Below are 11,520 nucleotides of genomic sequence, written 5' to 3'. Positions count from 1 at the left end.
GCCAGTGGTGCCTATGGCAGCACCTCCTGACCCTGTGTTGGTTGAAGGCAATGTAGAATATGAGGTAGAGAAAATATTGGATTCTTGTTTGGTTAGATGGAGACTCCAGTATTTGGTCAAATGGAAGGGTTATGGCCAGGAGGATAATTCTTGGGTCTCTGCCTCTGATATTCATGCCAATAGATTGGTTCGTGCTTTTCACCGGGCCCATCCTGATCGGCCTGGATGAGGGTTCGGTAACCCCTCCTCAAGGGGGGGGTACTGTTGTGAGTTCATTTTCTGGTCCACCAGTTGTGAGTTCTCCTGCCAGGCTCCCTCTGGTGGTAACAGGAGGTAGTGAGGCTGATTTAATCAGTAGAGACATGCCACCTGATAATGAGGATGACGATTGGATCTCAGGAATCTCAGACTGGATTTAAGATAGCCGACTCCCTATTCTGGTGCTGGTGATTCCTTCTGGCTTGTCAGGTCTTGATTTTCAGTACTGTTAAAGTCATCTAAAGCTAAGTTTTTCTGCTAATGTTCACACTTGATTTTGTTGGTCTATTCAGTTTTTTGTGTGGTCAGCTAGCCCCGGCTGGGGCTGTGCTGAATTTCCACTCTTATTTACCTGTATTTGCCAATTTGCTTTTTGTCCCTTATTAGATTGGCCTCTTTTTGCTGTGTCTCAGAATATTTCAAAGTGCTGATATAGTGGGAGAAGTCTAGTGACTTCAGGGTTAATTTTGCTATCAAAAGTGTTGGACATTATTTTTGTAGGGTTTTTTTGCAGATTGCAGACAGTGTCTTTCCTTTCCTGTCCTTTCTAGTTAGTTTGGGCCCCATCGTTTGCTGAGCCTATTTTCCTGCCTGTGTTTGTGCTTTCATCTTGTTCACCGTTAATACATGTGTGGGGGCTGTCTTTCCTTTGGGGTCTGCTCTGGGGCAGTTAGTTTTCCCCTTTTCTTGCTTCAGGCTTATGTAGTTCTCCGGCTGTGACGAAGAGTCTAGGATCATCGTAGGTACGCTCCACTGCTGCTGCTAGTTGTGTGGTTAGGATCAGGGATCTGCAATCTGCATAGTTACCAACCTCTCTGGTTTTCTGTGACTTAGCTTGTTTTTTTTTTTCTCCTCGGTGACCCATTCATAACATGTGGTGATCTAAAAGTTGTTGCACTTTTTCTTGGACTGCAGCTTGGATATACCAAGTATTGTTGTTTTGTTTGTGAGTGGGCCAGTCGTGCTCGATAAATGCATTTCAGAAAGGACTGGCCACTCCGCGAAAACCTGGTTGCTAGACAGAAGAATGTTAAACATAATTCTCTTGTTGATTCAGCAAAGATATTTCTCCCTCCTTTGCATATTAAACTTGGGCTTATGAAGAATTTTGTCAAAGCAATGAACAAAGAATCGGAAGTCTTTTCTTACCTGCGACAGAAATTTCCAAGAATAAGTGATGCAAACATTAAAGAAGGTATTTTTATTGGCCCACAGATCAGCAATATAATGAATGACAGAAGCTTTGATGGTCTTTTGCAAAGTGCTGAATAGTGATGAGCGAGTATACTCGTTGCTCGGGTTTTCCTGAGCATGCTGGGGTATCCTCCGAGTATTTTGGCGTGCTCGGAGAGTTAGTTTTCGTCTTCTTATCTGCATGATTTGACACTAGTGCTGAACAAGTGGCATGGAGAGCCTTTAAAGATGTGACCTTCACCTTCTTTGGCAACAGCAAGGCACCGAACTTTGAACAAGTCGTGGACATCATGCTCACAGCATATCATTTGATGAAATGCAATATGTCATAAAAGTGCATTTTCTACATTCTCACTTGGACTTTCTTCCAGGCAATCTTGATGCCGTTAGCGATGAACACAGTGAACTATTTTACCAAGACATTGCGCTGATGGAGAAAAGGTACCAGGGAAAGTGGAGTACGTCAATGCTGGCTGACTGTTGCTGGAATCTTATTCGAGAACCATCTGACACGGATTATAAACGAAAGTCATCTGCAGAACACTTTTGAACGATTGCTTTTGCTACTGACATCGATGCACATGTGTGTAGTGTCTCGGATGTCATAACGTAGACTATAAACTGTTGTTTCTTAACCCCTTACTGACAGCTGATGGAATAGTATGTCAGCTGGCAGTATCCCCTGCTTTGAGGTGGGCTTTGACAGTGAGCCCACCTCAAAGCCGCGACATGTCAGCTGTTTCTAACAGCTGACATGTGCCTGCAATAGGCGCGAACGGAATCGCGATCCTCACACACCTGTTAAGTAGTTAAATGCCGCTGTCAAACTCTGACAGCGGGCATTTAAATGCACTTCAGGATGCCGGTCCGGAAATACGCGCAGCGACGACCCCGTCACGTGTTTCCTCGAGACTTCTATGTTTGTTGATGGCAGATTGCTATGAGCGCCACCCTGTGGTCGGCGCTCATAGCAAGCCTGTAATTCTGCTGCATAGAGGTGATCTGAGCATAACCTCTATGTAGCAGAGTTGATCGCACGATGGCAGCTTCTAGCCTCCTATATAAAAAAAATAAGAAAAACATAAAAGGTTAAATCACCCCCCTTTCACCCCAATCAAAATAAAACAATTAAAATAAATCAAATCTACTCATATCTTTTATCGCCGCGTTCAGAATCGCACGATCTATCAATAAAAAAAAGGATTAACCTGGTCGCTAAACGGGGTAGCAAAATCAAAACACCAGAATAACTTTTTTTGGTTTTGGTTGTCACGACATTGCATTAAAATGCAATAACGGGCAATCAAAAGAACCTATCTGCACAAAAGTGGTATCATTAAAAACATCAGCTCGGCATGCAAAAATAAGCCCGCACCCAACCAGAGATCACGAAAAATGGAGACCCTACGGGTCTCGGAAAATTGCACATTTTTTTTTTCATTTTTAGCAAACTTTGGAATTTTTTTCATCACTTACATAAAAGAGAACCTAGACATGTTTGGTGTCTAAGAATTCATAATGACCTGGAGAATCATAATGGCAGGTCAGTTTTAGCATTTAGTGAACCTAGCAAACAAGCCAAACAAAAAACAAGTGTGGGATTGCACTTTTTTGCAATTTCACTGCACTTGGCATTTTTTTCCCATTTTCGAGTACACAACATGGTAAAACCAATGGTGTCGTTCAAAAGTAAAACTCGTCCTGCAAAAAATAAGCCCTCACATGGATGGAAAAATAAAAAAGTTATGACTCTGGAAACAAGGGGAGCGAAAAACGAAAAATAGAAAAAAGCTCCAGTCATGAAGGGGTTAAAAACCTTACGTGATACAGACTTTTGGAGCACAGTCGTGTTCAGCATATCAAAATCTATAAGATACAATAAAATTTTCTTGGGGGACAAGAACTTCCCTGAAATTTGTTGCGCAGTGTAATCACACACAGCTCTGCAGTGAGATCAGAAGAGGGGCCATTACATATCACACTGGTAACACCCCTTCATGTAAAATAAACCTGGAAGGCAGATTCTCATGCAGATCAGTGTCCGGCCCATAGTCTGGAAAGCTCATTTAGATAGCCTCAAACAGCTCATTTACATAAAAGAAAAACATGTATTTCTCTAGAATAAGACATTGGATCACAGATAGCAAGATAACATTTCATTCAGCTTCCTATGACCTGCATGCTCATATAGACGGCTTAAAAGAGATGATGCTACTGAGAGATTCTGTAACATTATTGTCCGGGGCAATGGGCACCTAACCTGTCGCCCGAGCTACAGCAACCCTAGGATTTCCCTGTCCTACAGATTGCTCTTGATTGTGTAGTCACTGAAGTGTTGTACCATGCTATGCTCCTATAATAACACTTATCTGTTCCCTCCCCCACCCAGAGAGGTATGGGATGAAATGGTATGGGTAAACAGGGCTAAAAGAACACTACAATCATACAAATACACTCACAAAGCAATGAGTGGGAAACAAGGTAGGTGTAGGTGGGAAAAAAAACAAATGGGAATGGATAGGGAGGAAAACGCACAAGTCCATGCAAAAATCTCCTGAAAATCACTCCAAACACCTGCTACTACCAATGAACTTCTCCTTCAAATCCAAACCAGGAAGTGGAAAACTACCACTGGCAGAGAAGGAAGCCAGGAGGTGGGTTCTTAAACCTGCCAAGAGTAACAAACACTGAACAGCTGACACACCAAAAGACAGAGTACTCCAGGAGTCCAATTAAGCAGTATAACCCTTGCAGCAACAGAGCAATGAAAGCCAGCACTACTATGTGCATGTGTCACCAGACGCTGCAATCGTCTGACCCCATTCTCTCACTGTATCCCCATGACAGCACCCCTACCTAAGAGGGGACTTCAGACCCTCAGCACCCGGATTGTCTGTCAGGATGTGAGGTGTGAAAGGCCTGAACCAACCAGGTCGCATGAATATCACACACTGGTACCCAAATTCTTTCTTCTGGACCGTAACCATTCCAATACACTAAATACTCAAGAGACCGGTGAACCAAGCGATAATCAACAATTTTAGCTACCTGGAATTTCATATTTTCATTAATAATGACAGGGGAAGGTGATGATAAGGATGGTTCTGAGGATGCCACATATTTTTGGAGAAGAGAAAGGTGAAATATTTTATAAATCTTAAAAGTAGATGGTAGAGCAAGATGAAAAGCCACTAGATTTATGATGGCAACAATCTTATAGGGCCTAATGAACTTGGGTCCTAGTTTCAAATAAGGAACCTTTAATTTAATATTATTCTAGGACAACCACACCAAATTACCCACACACAGGTCTGAACCCATCATTTCCGATCAGCCATACTCTTGTATCTGGACCCCATCCTCCTTAAGTGATTAAATTAAATTAAGAACACTTCGTAATGCCAATGAAAATCATTCTGCCTCAGAAACTCCAGAAGAAAGATTACTAATGAAAGTGTAAACACAAAACCCACTCCTCCTGATTGTCAGACACAAAGCACCCAAGATATGACTCAAGATTTTGATTTAGTCGCTCAGTTTGCCTATTAGATTGTGGATGAAAGGAGGATGAAAATGAAAGATGAAGCAAGTAAGCTTTAAGCAAGCACAGAATGCTTTCCAAAATTTAGATATAATTGAACCCCTTGTAGGAAACAGTATCAGAGGGAATCCCATGCAATTTCACAAACGTCTTAACAAAAATTTGTGCCAAAGTCTTGGCATTCGGTAATGCAGGTAGAACAATTAAATGAACCATCTTGCTGAATCTATCCACCACCACCAATATTACTATATTACTGTGTTACACAGGTAAATCAGTGATAAGATCTACAGATAAATGAGTTCATCCATGGTCTACCAGGAATCAGTAAAGGTTGAAGAGCCCCAGACAGAAAAGTATGTGGAGTCTTAGAATGCACACAAGTACTGCAGGCAGTTACATAATTATGAACATCCTGGTGCACCCTAGACCACCAAACATGATGAGTAAAAGATCTGTGGTGGCTTTACTACCAGGATGTCCAGCCAGGACCAAATCGTGATATTCCCTCAAAATTGTAAAATGGAGGTTCACAAGGACAAACAGTTTATGACCTATTTCTCCAGATTGGAACATATTCTAGCAATAACTACTCATTTTTGTAATATGGGAACAGGCTCGCTATTTCTACCTCCCCCTGGAAAACAACAAGACAATGCATCCTCCTTAATGTTCTTATACCTAGGCTTATAAGTCACAAAAAAGTTGAATCTGGTAAAAAAAACAAATGATAACTTTGCCTATCTAGGTGTCAGACATTAAGCTGATTCCCAGGTACAACAGATTTTTATGATCGGTGATGACCATGACCAGATGAACTGGACCCTCCAAAAATTGAAAGCATTCTTCAAAGGCCAGTTCTATTGCCAACAGTTCCCGATTACCAATGTCATAATTATTTTCAGCATTTGACAATTTTTTTGAGAAATATGCACACGGAAGCCATTTATTTGGAGAAGGACACTGGAACAATACAGCCACAACTCCTACCTCCGAAGCGTCTACCTCCACAATGAACGGTTGTGTAACCTCAGGCTGTATAAGAATTGAAGCAGAAGAAAAACATTTTCCAAGGTAACAAATGCTTCACAGACCGGTTTAGAAAATTTTGAAAAGTCTGCTCCTTTCCTAGTCCTGGTACTAAACAAAAGTCATTGATAATTGGCATCATTGATAAAAAGTCATTGTGGTAATATTGGCGAAACCCAGAAACCACTGTAAAGCTTTTAAATTTTCAGGACAATCCGAATCCAATACCGCCCAGACTTTTGCAGAACCCATACGAAAGCCAGTGGAAGATAATAGATACCCCAGAAAAGGAATCTCTTGAACAGTAAACATGCATTTTTCGGACTTGACAAAGTGTTACAGCACAACAGAGGGGGGCCAGAAGATTGCAGCGTCTGGTTACACAAACCCCTGCAAGTATTAGATCTCCTTCACCTAGATTGCTCTTGTTAGGTTTGTAGAAAGAAGCTACACAGGATGATGGTAAAAAACGGCTCTATTGAAAATGCAAGTGCTAAGACAAGTTAAAAAAATTTAAAAAACACAGGCACAAAAGCAAAAAAACAACCACAAGGGGTGATATAATAGTACCAGAAGATGTAAATATATGATATGATAAATGCAAATGTTAAAATATACGGAGTGGGCCATTTATATGGATACACCTAAATAAAATGGGAATGGTTGGTGACCCAGATCAGCGAGCTGAATTTGCAAAATGAGCAAAACAAAAATTGGAACAGGACCCTCAGTTTACACAGAACATTATGTTCAGTGATGAGGCAAACTTTTTTGGGTGGGCCATTTATATGGATACACCTAAATAAAATGGGAATGGTGACAGTTTTCTTGCGTAGGGTGTCTAGCATTGAAATCTGCTGCATTGATCCGGGTACTGCATTCACTAGACATCAACACAATTTCTATCCACTCCTCACGTGTTAACCTCTGCGACATGTCAATGGCTGTAAACAAAGAGAAACTTGTAAATAAAGCATGAAAGAATAAAATTATGTTAAAACCAAGCACACCACTGTTTTTCTTGTGAAATTCTCAATAAGTTTGATGTGTCACATGACCCTCTTCCCATTGAAAAAAATAAAGTTGGATCCAAAATGTCCAATTTCAAAAGTTTTCCCCCTCCCATATACTAATGTGCCACAAACAGGAGGTTGATATCACCAACCATTCCCATTTTATTTAAGTGTATCCATATAAATGGCCCACCCTGTGTGTGTATGTGTATACATATATATATATACATATATATATATATACATATATATATATATATATACACACACATACATACACATATACACACACACACATTAGCTGAAGAGCCCGGCATTGCCTGGGCATAGTAACCAACTGTGGTTAGTTATAACAAATTATAATGATTACATTGCACATAAAAACCGTGCATCTAATCCTATCCTGTGTGATACTGACAGCTGAGCCGTGTATCTAATCCTATTCTGTGTGATACTGTCTGCTGAGCCGTGTATCTAATACTATTCTGTGTGATACTGTCTGCTGAACTGTGCATCTAATTCTATCCTGTGTGATACTGACTGCTGAGCTGCGTATCTAATCCTATCCTGTGTGATACTGTATGCTGAGCCGTATATCTAATCCTATCCTGTGTGATACTGACTGCTGAGCTGTGTATCTAATCCTATCCTGTGTGATACTGCTGAGCTGTGTATCTAATCCTATCCTGTGTGATACTGACTGCTGAGCCGTGTATCTAATCCTATTCTGTGTGATACTGTCTGCTGAGCTGTGTATCTAATACTATTCTGTGTGATACTGTGTGCTGAGCTGCGTATCTAATCCTATCCTGTGTGATACTGTCTGCTGAGCTGTGTATCTAATCCTATCCTGTGTGATACTGCCTGCTGAGCCATGTGTCTAATCCTATCCTGTGTGATACTGACTGCTGAGCCGTGTATCTAATCCTATTCTGTGTGATACTGTCTGCTGAGCTGTGTATCTAATACTATTCTGTGTGATACTGACTGCCGAGCTGTGTATCTAAACCTATCCTGTGTGATACTGACTGCTGAGCTATGTATCTAATCCTATCCTGTGTGATACTGACTGCTGAGCCATGTGTCTAGTCCTCTCCTGTGTGATACTGGGCTCCCCCTGCAGTCTGTGTCAGAGGGTGGTCTTTGTTGGCACGGTAATAAATTGTGTTATTTCCAGCTTTACAGAAGGACGATAACACCATAGAAATGATAAGAATAATAGGCCTCAGTTACCACAACTGTCTACAAAGAAAACTGTTGCTGATAGCAACCAATCACAGCTAATTTTTCATCTTTTAAACAGCTCTGGGACAGCGTGGCGAGTTTTGAGTGGCGACTATTGTGTTTTGACTTTTATGTGGCGACGTTGGTGTATGTGTGGTGAAATGTGTGCTGAGGGTGGTATATGTGTTGAAGCACGTGGTAGTGTGTGACGCATTTTGTGAGTGTGTTCATATCCCCGTGTGTGGTGAGTATCCCATGTCAGGGCCCCACCTTAGCAACTGTTCGGTATATACTCTTTGGTGCCATTGCTCTCATTCTTTAAGTCCCCCTTGTTCACATCTGGCAGCTGTCAATTTGCCTCCAACACTTTTCCTTTCACTTTTTCCCCATTATGTAGATAGGGGCAAAATTGTTTGGTGAATTGGAACACGCGGGGTTAAAATTTTGCCTCACAACATAGCCTATGACGCTCTCGGGGTCCAGACGTGTGACTGCAAAATGTTTTTTTTTTTTTTTTTTTTGTGTGTTTTAATTTTTTATTTTAACAAGGACAAATATGAGGAATGACAAGGGGTTGTCATAGTAGCAGTGAACAACCCCTTTAAGAAGATACAATTTTTGTTAGGACATTTCTCACATTCTGAATATGAAAAAGGCTTCTCCGCAATGTGAATTCTCTGATGTTTATTAAGAGTTGGTTTCCATGTTAAACATTTTCCCCATTAAGAACATGAAAAAGGCTTCTCCCCTGTGTGAATTGTTTGGTGACTAAGAAGAGATGATTTTATCACAAAACATTTTCCACATTCTGAACAGGGAAAAGGCTTTTCCCCTGTGTGGGTTCTCTTGTGGCTATCAAGATGCGCTTTCTGGTTAAAACATTTCCCACATTCTGAGCATGAAAAAGGCTTCTCCCCTGTGTGAATCCTCTGGTGCTTAACAAAATCTGATTTATGGGTAAAACATTTCTCACATTCTGAACATGAAAAAGGCTCCTCCCCTGTGTGAGTTCTTTGCTGTATAACAAGAATCCATTTATTCTTAAAATATTTTCCACATTCTGAACAGGGAAAAGGTTTTTCCCCTGTGTGGGTTCTCTGGTGGCTATCAAGATGCTCTTTCCGTTTAAAACATTTCCCACATTCTGAGCATGAAAAAGGCTTCTCCCCTGTGTGAGTTCTCTGGTGACTAAGAAGACATGATTTATTCACAAAATATTTCACACATTCTGAACACGAAAAAGGCTTCTCCCCTGTGTGTGTTATCTGGTGGCTATCAAGATGCTCTTTCCGTTTAAAACATTTTCCACATTCTGAGCATGAAAAAGGCTTCTCCCCTGTGTGAGTTCTCTGGTGTATAACAAGATTCCATTTCTGGCTAAAATATTTCCCACATTCTGAACAAGAAAAAGGCTTATCCCCTGTGTGAGTTTTCTGGTGCTTAACAACATTTGATTTCTTTGCAAAACATTTCCCACATTCTATGCATGAAAAAGGCTTCTCCCCTGTGTGTGTTCTCTGGTGTCTAGCAAGATGTGATTCCCAGTTAAAGAATCTCCCACATTCTAAACAAGAATATTGTTTCTCCCTTGTGTGAGTTTTCTGATGTGCAGTAAGATCTGATTTCTGTATAAAACATTTCTCACATTTTGAACATGAATATAGCCTCTCCCCTGTGTGAGTTCTTATGTGACCAACAAGATCTGATTTTTGATTAAAACATTTCCCACACTTGAAACAAGAAAGTCTCTTCTGTGTTGGGTGAATTTTTTGATGTTTAAGAAAAGACTTTTCAAGGGGAAAACTATTTCCAAATTCCAAACATGAAAATCGCTTATTTGCATTAGGAGCAATTAATTTTTTAATTCTTATTTTTTGGCTTTGATTTTCCTTAGCAGTCGGTAATGAATCAGAAGACAGGACCTGTTTCATAGGATCAGATGACAGATCTTTGCTGTGAAGGGATGATAGTGTATCTGGAGAAATGGCATTCACTTCAATTGTATCTTGAGGGATTTCAAGATCATCTGATTTAAAAATTGAAGATGTCAGCTGTCCTTCTGATCTCCTGGTACAGTCATCTGGGTAGTCATATGCAGGAATCTCCTCTTTACACCACTCATCACCCCTCACATATGTCTCTGTAGTATTAACATGGGTCAGATCTTCACCCTGATCATCCTGAGGAACATTGGGATCTTCATGTTTACAGTCCTGTGGAAGAAGAGGACGGGGACATCTCTCTGGTGTTGTCCTCTTACTGGATAGATCTGGTGATGTGAGGGGCTGGGGAACCTCCATCATGATGTCCTTGTACACATCTTTGTGTCCTTCTAAATACTCCCACTCCTCCATGGAGAAATAGACGGAGACATCCTGACACCTTATAGAAACCTCTCCAGTCAGCAGCTCAATCATCTTGTAGGTGAGTTCTAGGATCTTCTGATCATTGATGTCCGCATGTATCAGGGGGAGAGGTGGAGGTCCCGTGATTGGGCTCAAGGGTCTTCCCCATCCCTGACACAGGGTCCAGACAGCGCTCACTAGAGGTCTTCTTCACTACTGTGTAATCCTTTCCAGTAAGCCGGAAGAGGATCTCTAGGGTGAGGTGTAATATCCTCTCCGCCATCTTGCTTCTGTCCATATCCGTCCTTGATGGGTAATTCAGAAACATGATCTTCACTGAGAGGATCCAATATTGTAGAGACTATTTGTCTGTGTGTTGTATCCGGTCATCTGCTTACAGGGGCATAATGGGAGCATTACACTGTGTGGGGGGCATCATATATATGGCATAAGGAGCATTATGGAGGCATTACACTGTGTGGGGGCCAAGAAAGGGGCCCTGTACTATGAGAACAATCCGTTTCCTCCCTTCCTCACTTCCATAGTTGGGTCGTATGTCTCTCCACCCGCAGAGCCGCACTCCACATATGTGTGACTGCAAAATTTTGTGGCTGTAGCTGCGACGGTGCAGATGCCAATCCCGGACATACATACATACATACACATTGAGCTTTATATATTAGATATATATGTATACATGTGCCTGCAATAGGCGCAGGTGGAATCGCAATCCACCCGCGCCTATTAACTAGTTAAATCCCACTGTCAAATGCTGACAGCAGGATTTAACCAGCCCTTTCCGGCTGCCGGGTCGGAAATACACCATCACCAACCCCGTCACGTGATCGGGGGTCAGCGATGCATTGCCATAACAACCTGAGGTCTCCTGTTGATAAGGCATTGCCATGAGCGCCAC

At 41.5% G+C, this 11,520-nt stretch overlaps 1 pseudogene; it reads right to left on the bottom strand.

Annotated features, from left to right (window-relative positions):
* Window positions 1-8,766: 8,766 nt before the first annotated feature.
* LOC141047413 (uncharacterized) lies at window positions 8,767-11,185 on the bottom strand (annotated as a pseudogene).
* Window positions 11,186-11,520: the final 335 nt, after the last annotated feature.

Source organism: Dendrobates tinctorius, unplaced genomic scaffold (genome assembly GCF_039654945.1).
Source record: "Dendrobates tinctorius isolate UK_male_01 unplaced genomic scaffold, ASM3965494v1 ptg000127l, whole genome shotgun sequence".
NCBI classification, from domain to species: domain Eukaryota; kingdom Metazoa; phylum Chordata; class Amphibia; order Anura; family Dendrobatidae; genus Dendrobates; species Dendrobates tinctorius.
This window is presented reverse-complemented; position numbering and strand designations above follow the sequence as displayed.